The sequence below is a fragment of the Tupaia chinensis genome, unplaced genomic scaffold (genome assembly GCF_000334495.1).
Source record: "Tupaia chinensis unplaced genomic scaffold, TupChi_1.0 Scaffold142652_1, whole genome shotgun sequence".
Lineage (NCBI taxonomy): Eukaryota > Metazoa > Chordata > Mammalia > Scandentia > Tupaiidae > Tupaia > Tupaia belangeri.
The window spans coordinates 467,623-477,021 of NW_006202498.1; the positions used below are offsets into that span (position 1 = coordinate 467,623).

The 9,399-nt window shown below is 35.1% G+C and overlaps 1 pseudogene; it reads right to left on the bottom strand.

The window, feature by feature from the left end:
• The window catches only part of LOC102470545 (zinc finger protein basonuclin-1-like), a 23,105-nt pseudogene extending 18,225 nt beyond the window's left edge, over nucleotides 1–4,880 (bottom strand).
• Between the last annotated feature and the right edge of the window lie 4,519 nt (nucleotides 4,881–9,399).

Below are 9,399 nucleotides of genomic sequence, written 5' to 3' on the forward strand. Positions count from 1 at the left end.
TATATATATGTGTGTGTGTGTGTATATATATATATATATATATATATATATATATATAATTTTGTCTATTTTTCTGTAGATGAACACTTTGATTCCATATCTTGGCTATTGTAAATAATGCTGTAATAAACATTGGGTTGCAGATATCTTTATAATATACTGGTTTCCTTTTCCTTTGACTATATACCTAGTAACCATATATTCTCCTTCATATATGGAAATTCAAAAAAAAATGACTTCATAGAGGTAGAGAGATTAACCATGGCTGCTAAAGACTGGTAGAGAGAGGACTAGGATAGAGAGATATTAATTAGTGTAAACCAAGTTACAGATAGAAAGAACAAATTTACAGTATTATGAAATATACTAAGGAGAATATGGTGAGCATCAACATGGAGTGTACTTCCAAGTAAATAAAAGGGAGAATTTTGAATTCACAAGTAATGACAAATGGCTCAAGTTAATCACCTTGATTTGATCATTGCTCATTGCTTTTGTATACTAAAACATTATACTGTATCTCCACAAATATATTCAATTATTATACGTTAAACAAAAGAAAAAAATTAACTGGGCAATGTGTATCTTCAGAGGCTTATAGCCAAACAGTCTCTTAAACAATGAATTTCTCTTTGCCCCAAAAGATTAATGTTATCTCTATTTTTCCTAACTCTGAAATATTTTGTCAGGATGTGGGGAAATAAGATGGGATGGGCTGTACATATTGATAAGATTAATAAAGTGGCCCTCCAAGTCTTTATAAAAGTAGATAGGTGGGGCCACTAGGTGGTGTGGTGGCTGAGAAGCCAGATTCCCAACTGGCCGACAGCAGTTAGAGTCTCAAACCAGGAGGCTTGAAAAATCACAACAATTAAAAAAATAAATAAATAAATAAGTGGAAAAAATAGTAGATGACTTCTACTTTAAACGCTTGCTTTTGGATAGACTGAAACATATTTTGAGTGGGCGAAAGTCCTTATAATTATTATGCAGTTTTATGAAAAGCTTTTGAAAGTTACCTCCTATCAACTTTTGAAACTAGTTTCAAAGACTCTTAGAATTATTTAAATCACGTTTCAGAACAGAAGTGAAAGATGCTCTTAGAGTCAATGAAATGGATTTGCTAATATTCCAATGAGAATATAGAATCTAACTGATACTGGAAAACATCCTCTCACTACCCTAAGCCACCATGAAATACTAAATAAGTCACGATACCCCAGTAATCGCTGTTTTATCATATGGAATCTCTTTTAATGTAACTGGAAGTTTAAGTATCATATAACATTCCAAGTGGTTTCAACTAAACTAAGATCGCCTTTTAAGCTGGGGATAGAGTGATTTTAAAGTCCATTATAGCTTTATACAAGCTGTTAGCTGATACATAATAAATCATGATAAATAAAATGTAATTTTAAAACATTTCTAGAACACTGGCTTATAAATTTCAATTATATATGTTTTCACATATGTGCGAAAAGTACTTAGACTTTTATTTTTAAAATAGTAACATTAAAACATGTAAGCATTGAAAAAATTTGTAATGACTGGTCACATGCATTCACCTAAGTAGATGAATCTGTTTTACTACAATTGTTTTAGTTTAAAGCACTTGAACGTAAAGTGCCTTTAGTCTTTTGCATTATTATCAAAATATAATATTAAACATTTACGTCACTACAATAAACAACACCATTGTGTGACTCTTCATTTTCTAGAACGTTTGTACTGATGTGGGTTTCTTAAAATATTGCCTTGTTATTAAACTGAGGACAAAATAGGAAGAAAGGTTTACGAGACTATATCAAAATGGTTAATCGTTACAATAATGGTAGGGAGGTGCATGTGAAAAAAAGCTTGTGTCAAAATTCTTTACAAAGTAATGAATTTCCAGAAATGTGAAGAAAACTGTAGTGGTACCCATTTAATAATAAAATTGTATAAATATGGTGGTGAAAAATATACCCAATGGTCAAAATATTTTGGAAAAGAAAAATAAAGCAGTTATCAATGTGAAACACACTTACCTATAATCCGTACAACACATTGTTTTAGAGAATCTGAGAACACAAAAGTAAATTTATGAAAATTGTATCCTCACCTAAATCTAGTTTTCCTCTTTCCTGACATGGATTTTGTTAGAACCCAACTTGGCAGTGGACTAAGCAAGACTATATCCCTTTGAAATAAACAGAACTACTAAGAAGGTGAAGAAGATAATCGAGTTACTGTCAACATTGTAAAACTAAACATTAGTAATACAGACTACCTCAACACAATCTAAAATACGAAGAATAATTTTGCATCTTTATGATAAGAAATCTGGAGCTAAGAATTCCTAAACGTTTTTTCTATTATGCTAAAATATCCATACTAAGACTTTCCATTTTTCATTCTCTGATTTTTTGATTATTGAATTTAGTATTATTCAGAATATTGGCACTTTAAAGACAGAGATGATAAAGTACTTACCAGGTTCCTGGGTTGAGGAACTAGAGGTCCAGATTTTGTTTCAACAGCAATTGGTTAAATGAAAGTTCCACTAGGTATATTGTTTCAGTCAATTGAGATTAATCTGTCTTATGCAATCAGGAAGGAAAAGATGAAGTCTATTGACCTGTACAAAGCTGTTGTTAAGCTGTATAAAATCTGTTGTTGCTTTAAGCATGAAAGTCTTAAGGGAAGGCTTTGTGGTTCTTGTAGTGGTGGAGAAAACAAAACAAAGCTGATGGAAATCTACTAAGCTTAGTAATGGAAATATTGCTATAAAATAATTCTGTTTAGTAAATGAAGGCCCTTTACTTTTGCTGTAAATACTGCTGATTTCAAGTGTAAAAACCAAGCCAAAACAGATGTTGGTTTATGGGTCCAGTGTTCCTATCAGAAACTCCCCTTTTAAGGTGACTTACCTGTACCACAGGAGCTGTGTGGGCACACTGGACAGGCGAGAGCATGTTCCCTGTACAAGAAAAAAGGGAAGAGGAAGCATTATCAAGAAAAGTTGGGACACTCTTCTTAAATGATCCCTGTGCCATCCAGAAACTGATCAGTGTATTTATCCCCTTTCCTAACCACCTTGTAATGGTAATATAATCTATTTCAAAATAGAAAGGACTGATCTGAGTTCTTGTCATTTTTTATATGACCAAAATATTTTCTGTGACATAGTTCTTTTTCTGTCTCTAAGTTTTGAATCATGATGCTGACAGGAAGCAATTTTTAAAACTGTGAGTTATTAGTCTGTTCAGTTATGGAACATGAAGTTGAGACCTCTTATTAAAATATGAAAGTATAGCTATCAACAGATGGTGTAATGGTTACATGGCTGGACTTCAACATAGTTGACCATGGTTTGAGTCCTGGACCTGGCTCCTTAAAACTCACGCCAGGAGCATGTGTATGTGTGCCCAAACTCCAGAGAAGAGAATGAAGGAGAAGGGATTGCAGCGTGGCCATCCCCTCCTGGGGGGGCGGGGGGGTGATTTCTTGCTTTATGTCTCTCTGTCTATCTGTCTCTCTCTCCAGCTAGTGCATGTGCCCTATGGCAAAAAATCTCTCTCTAAAAATGAAATTTAAAAAGTAAAATATGAAAGCATGATTACTTTATATCATCCTCTCTGAACATCCTCAACAAACATTTTCTTTGACTCCAGTGGAAAGATCTTGATTAAGATTTTTCTCTTAAAGTTTGCTTCAGGGAAAAGCCATGAAACTGCCTGAATATCATGCTGCTATTGAACTGCAGAAGGGCTTCCTACTTTGTCTCCCCACATGCCTTGCAACAGGATAGTGATCTTTAGACTTTCAGCATGCCGCCATCTCTGCCCTCCTGTGGGAGATTGGACATTTATGTTCCGGAAAAATATCCATTAGAGATTCAAGATTTACAATCACTAGCCACACTGAAGCAAAGGAATCCTAATGAAAACAGGAATTGGGTGATAAGACCCTTCCAGTTAATTTGACTGAGGATACAGCCCACTTGATTTTGACCTCCTGGAAAAGTCAGGGAAACAGTCATGTTGACTGCCCCCACCTCTCTCCCTCAGGTCTTCTGCCAAATAGAAACTGGAGAGCCCAAGATTCCAATAGCGTAATTCATGCACATCAACCTCCTAGGGAAGAAAAGAAGGTGGAGAATGAGTCTAAAGCTCTCCGACACAGTACGCTTGCATGATTGTTCGGAAAATCCACTTTCTTCAACCCTAATTTTTTTTGTTCTAAAAGCATCGTCAATTTGATGGGGGAAACACAATATTTTAAAAACATTTCAGTAGAGATAAATATTTATAAAATATTCTTTACAAATAATTTTTAAACATGTGCAGACCCTTTGTGTGTATATAATGCAAGTATCTGTGTATACATACATAGTATATAAAAGTCACTATGTATGCAACATATAGAAAAGTCAAACAAGATTGAAATAAATGGAAAAACGTTCTCTAAACATTCCATGTGGCTTGCACATGGAATGGAGCTATGGGTTTTGAGGGAGGGGTATTATATCAACACTCCCTTAGCTCTGACAAGACTGAACCTATGGGCAAGGCATGGATCCCTGATTTCTTCTGACTAAGCTTGGCAACAAGTACAATATATACCATGGATCATCTTTAAGGTGTAAAATTTTATGTTTTTACCACACCCCAAGTGTCTTTTTAAAAATTTATTTATTTTTTATTATTTTTATATTACATTTAATCACATATATCTTTACCAAGAGTCTTAAGTGACCTGACATTTCAAACCAAACACTGAGAATGTTAAAGGCCTTATTGTAACCACTGTGTTATTAATTCAACATCTCTACAAAAACGAAAGTGAATAACTGACCAAGCTTTAGGAGTGAGGAAGTATTCAGGATCAGCAGATGGCATAATGGTTACGTCACTGGACTCCCATGTAGTCAACCATGGTTCAAGTCCCAGACCCTGTGGCTTAAAACTACCACCAGGCATGTGTGCATGCATGCCCAAGATCCTGAGAGGAGAATGGAGAAGGGATTGCAGTATGGCTATCCCCTGTCAGAGAGTGATTTCTCACTTTCTAACTCTCTGTCTCTCTCTGTCTCTCCAGCAAGCACACGTACTATATAGCAAAAATCTCTTTAAAAAAAAAAAAGAGTGAAAAAGTATTCAGAGTGAAACTGAGCAGTGCTTGAATTCTTGATAGTCCAGTTCCTCCCGCAAGATATCAAATAGATGCTGACTGTTCTTAATATGAAAAGCTGGACAAAGTAAGGGGAGACCAGGAGAGTTAATTATATTAATATTGGCAAATATCCACCACCCTCCACTTTGTCTTGGCTGCAGTATACATTCTTGCCCTTGTGACTTTGGAATTAGCTCTATGAGAAATGAGAGCATGAGAACAAGCCAATGATGCTATAAGAGATATTGCATATTACCCTCGATCTCTTTTTATTTTTTCCTCCCATCTTGAGAATGAGCATATTCCACAAAGGGACTGCTCCTTTGGCCTAGATGCCAGAATGAGAAACACATGTATTATAGTTACAGTTCTTTAAAGCCTGAAAACATATGGCAAACTAAAAGTAAAATAAACAAGCAATAACCCTGTCTTGTTATAGGTGATGAGAGATTTGACATTGTTTCTTCAGCAAAGTTGACCAATATAGTTAGTTTACAAAGACCTTTCCTAAAAGAATTGCTGAGTTGGAGAATAGTTTTCATTTTTCCTTTATTTATGAGTGGTCATTCTAAAATAGGTATAATAAATCTTCCTCTTTCTGCATAACTTTTATCTTGAGAGTCAGAGAGTTGGGGAGAACTGAATATTAAGTTTGAATGAATGTTCAATTGTTTCAAGAGTTTATATAAGTTAGAAAAATCGTATTTCTTTTGATAAATGAGTAAAAAATTCTTTCTAAAACTGTTGCTAATAACAGAGGTGTACATATGTGTCTGGGCAATCATTGATTCATTGATCCATTCATATATAGTCGTTCATTAAACATTTATGTGTACAAGCTTCTGTTCCATGCAATAAGATTGTATTAATAAATTTTTAAAAATTTCTGCATTCATGGAGCTTAATTTTCTTTTAGTTGAGGAGAGACAGAAAATAAATATGTTATCCTTGATCACCTGGACAAGCTAGAATCTGACAGGTTTTTATATATTTTTTTTTCTTTTTTTTTTTCTCTTTTTTTTTTTTTTTGGAGAGGTTTTCGCTACAGGATGCGTGCGCTCGCCAGACAGACAGAGAGAGACAGAGAGACAGAAAGCGAGAAATCACCCCCCAGGAGGGATGGTCACGCTGCAATCCCTTCTCCTCCATTCTCCTCTTGGGATCTTGGGCATGCATGCACATGCGCCCGGCGTGAGTTTTAAGCCACCAGGTCCAGGACGCGAACCGCAGTCGACTACGTGGGAGTCCAGCGACATAGCCATTACGCTAACTGCTGGTTCCCAAGGATTTTATATATATATTTTAAAAATCTTATTTTTTTCTCTAGCTTTTCTTTAAGCTTTCTTTTTTTCAATATTGACTTCTCTTCTTAATGTCACCTTTACTCTCTGTAATTGATTAGTGTTTCTATAGAGATAGACCTATACTCTCTGTAATTGATTAGCATTTCTATAGAGATAGACCTAGTATCTGTAAATATTGCGTTCCACAATGGTTTAGTTATATATTACAGTATAATAAAGTGTCTTAAAACATTTATTATCACAACAATTTCTGAAGGTTTAGAATCTGAGAATTAGTTAGCAGGGCAGTTCTGGCTAAGGGTCTTTCATGAAATTACAGCAAAATTGTTGTTTAGGACTCAAGTCATCTGAGGCTTGATTAGGACTGGATGATTTGTTTTCTTTTTCTTAAGAAAGATTTTTGCTATAGGGTGCATGTGTTCACCAGAGAGACAGAGAGAGAAAGTAGGAAATTACTCCTCCTGGGGAGGGATGGCCATGCCACAATCCCTTCTCCTCCTTTCTCATCTCAGGATTGTAGGCACACATGCACACACGCCCTGCAAGAGTTTCAAGCCATCAGGTCATGGTTAGCCATACGGGAGTCCAGAGCCTTCATCACTATGCCACCTGCTGACCCCTGCATGATTTGCCTTCAATATGCCTCACAGCTGTTGGCAAGGAGCCTCAGTTCCATTCCAGTTGTTGCCAGATGATCTCATTTCTTTGCAAGAAGTGCCTTTCCCCAGGACTTTGGAGCATCGTTTATCTTAGTAGCTTCATTCCTTCCTTTACAATGGGTCTTCTATTTCTTTTTCTTTCTTTATTGCAGTGGCCAGAATTTCTAGTACTGGAATGAGTAAGAATAATAGCAACAGACTTTCTTGCCTTATTTTTGCCCTTGATGGGAAAGGATTCAGTCTTTCATAATTAAGTATAATGTTAGCTGTAGGTTTTTGTATATACTGTATATTAAGTTGGTGTAGTTTTTCTCTATTCCCAACTTATTGAGACTTTTTATCATTAATGGATGTTAGAATTTATCAATTATTTTCTAAATTAGTATTATTATATGATTATTTTTCTTTAATATGTCGGCATGATGGATTATACTGACCTATTTTCAAATATCTAGACAACCTTACATAGCTGAAATAAATTCCCATGGATCATCGTGTATTATTCTTTTTACATATTGTTGGATTCAGTTTGCTAATATTTTTGTAGAGGATTTTTATGTCTATGTTTATGACAGATATTGATATTGGTATGTGGTTTTTATTATTTTTAGTACCTTTGTCTTGTTTTGTTATTAGAATAAAATAAGATAGCCAACTTGTAAGTAAATTGTTGTCCCCATTTTAAAGTTAATCATCAGTTTTCTTTAAATGTTTGCAAAATTATTCACTAAAGCTATGTAAATTTCTTCTTCAAGAGTACTTTAATTATAAACTAATTTAGTTTAATTATTATTGAATATTCAAGTTATCTATTTTATTTTGTATGCATTTGGAAGAAATTTTTCTAGTTTTTTTTCTTAATGGATCAAACTTCGGAACATAAAATTGTAACATTTCTATATTATTCTTTTATTGGCTACAGAATTGGTGGTTATATGCCCTGTTTTCATTGCTAATTTTGTCAATTTATATCTTCTATCTTTTCATATTTGTTGGCCTTGCTAAAATTTTATCAATGTTTTTAATCTGAGGAGGAGACCTAAGTTTTAGTTTTATTAATTTTCCCTATTATTTTCCTGTAGCCAGTTTCATTTCTTTCTGTTTTTGTCTGTTATTATTTCCTTCCCTCTGCTTATTTTAGTCTTATTTTACTTTGGTAAGCAAATAAGAAAAGTTAAAAACATTGGTCAAAGTGTAGCAAAAACAGAAATTTATTGAGTTAAAACTTCCTATTCCCATAGAAACATTTTTTAACTTCCCTAAAGACACCTAAGAAGTAGAGTAAGGCTTTTAAGAAACTTGCAGGTTTAGGAAGAATAAAAATTATATTCCAGGGCCCAGCAAAGGATAGAGTGAGAGTGGAAAGGGGTCTTTTTGGTCCCTGTTTTTTAAGTTGGATCCTAAAGGCATTAGATCCCAGAAGTTAGTGTGAATTTTCTTTTCCTCTTCCTTTCTTTTTTTATTTCCCTTTAAGAGTGGTGTCATGACAAGGGGCTAAAGACTTTCTGGGGCCTGGCAAACAACACACCTGAGGAATGTGGATGTATCAGTGAATTCAGAGGTCAAAAAGCTAACAGGACAGAGAAGGCACTCAGCATGATCAGGAAACTGGATACATATGAAGTGGTGTTTAAGCAGACCCGTAACTATACTAAGTATGAAGAGTACAAAACATACAAGTTATGAAAAATGAGAAGGTTAAATAAATCCCCTGAGGTTTTATATTGGACTAGAATTACAAGCATTTGCATAATCCTGTATTTTTTATAGTACATATGGACACATATCTGTGTGTATATGTATGGAGAGACTGAGAGAAAGGTAGCTGTCAACTAAGATGATCTAAAAGCAATGATAGCCTTGTAACAATGAGCACACAAAATACCTATGTCTTCATTTCTAAATGTCATCCTCCACCAAAGGGAACTCTAGCTCCTTGGAAAAACAGCAGACATCAGAGTTTGAGCAATAATAATAATAACAATAATAGATGATAAACCTTAAAACAAGGAAGTTCTCAAAAGATGATAGGGGGAACCAGCAGTTGGCGCAATGGCTATGTCGCTGGACTCCCACGTAGTGGACTGCGATTCGCATCCCGGACTCGGTGGCTTAAAACTCATGTCGGGCACGTGTGCGTGCGTGCCTAAGATCCTGAGAGGGGAATGGAGGAGAAGGGATTGCGGCATGACCATCCTCCCTGGGGGTTAATTTCTCGCTTTCTGTCTCTCTGTCTCTCTCTGTCTGTCTGGCGAGCGCATGCGCCCTATAGCGAAAAACCT